Raw genomic sequence first — 1,230 nt, forward strand, 5'->3', positions numbered from 1 at the left:
TCGTTAAAACTCGTTTTCAAGGCAACACAGGTTTGGGAATGGAAAGTACTATTGTCGGTGGTTGTTTTATATGGCGTGGTTGAATTAGTCGGCTCTCGAATCCTAGCAATGTGTCGGCTAGCATTGTATCGATGCACTAAAATTACTCGCATTCGCATTGTTTCATTGAAGTTCATGCACACGCGCGAAAGGGGTATTGATCTCGTCCACCATATTTACTGATTGTCTCGGCGGAGATGTCATAGTTATAAAGAATGCCACATACTAAGTATAATGCGGACGTGTACTTAGTAATCTTCTCATAATGAGATTCGACTCGGTAATATCATGATACCGACAAAGTTGTCATCATAGATAACAAATCAAAGACTATAGAAGAAATGTGACTATAGAAGGAAATATGAATAACCTCAGGCTGTAATCTCACAATGCCACTTGCGTGGTGATTGTCTATCTACGGTCTTCTCGTATACATGTAAGACGAAGAAACTTAGGAAACGTTTATTTCTACCAAGCGATGTCAATGAACACTAGAGGGCCCCAAACTATTTGTAATCTGATGATTATTTGTTTTAAGACTATAAATAGACACGTCATTATATGTGCTTTTGTTTTTGATTATAGACTGGTAATTTAGCTCTTTTGTTGTAAAAATATATCTATAAAATTATGGCGGCGGTGGGATTCGAACCTACGCCATCGAAATAACTGGTGCCTAAAACCAGCGCCTTAGACCGCTCGGCCACGCTACCTCTACTCTTTGTAACCCTATTACCAACAAGAATTTTAGACACATGGCCAACGAAATGTTCACACAAGTGATTATAAAATTAATTTAATACCTTACTACCCCATTTTCACAAGATCAACCATTTTGGTTGTCATATGATAATTATGTAATCACAGTCCTGTTGCCGGAACTTGTTCTCCTTTCGAAGCATAATTACACCGAATTTTGAGTGGGACAACAGACAGAGAAATATTTATTCAGAAGCGCAGTCATATGTCAGATATGCAAAATTGTCGACGTAATCTTTATTGAAAAATTTGTCGTGAAAATAGTATCAACAATTATTATTTGGACACGAAACTGATTGTTGTATCCCAGCAATAGTCCTTGCTCATTTTGTGATTCAAACTGAAGGCATTATGAAAAACTGAAAAACAAACAAACATTGAATACTGATAAACTGAACCGTTCTTACGCAATTTGCATTTCTGAAATACGTG

General features: G+C 37.0%; 1 non-coding gene across 1 annotated transcript; it reads right to left on the reverse strand.

Annotated features, from left to right (window-relative positions):
• Positions 1-670: 670 nt before the first annotated feature.
• Positions 671-752, reverse strand: TRNAL-UAG (transfer RNA leucine (anticodon UAG)). Its single transcript has one exon. It is a non-coding gene; the product is annotated as a tRNA-Leu (tRNA).
• Between the last annotated feature and the right edge of the window lie 478 nt (positions 753-1,230).

This window comes from Saccoglossus kowalevskii, chromosome 10 (assembly GCF_978046115.1).
Source record: "Saccoglossus kowalevskii chromosome 10, keSacKowa6.1, whole genome shotgun sequence".
Taxonomy (NCBI): domain Eukaryota; kingdom Metazoa; phylum Hemichordata; class Enteropneusta; family Harrimaniidae; genus Saccoglossus; species Saccoglossus kowalevskii.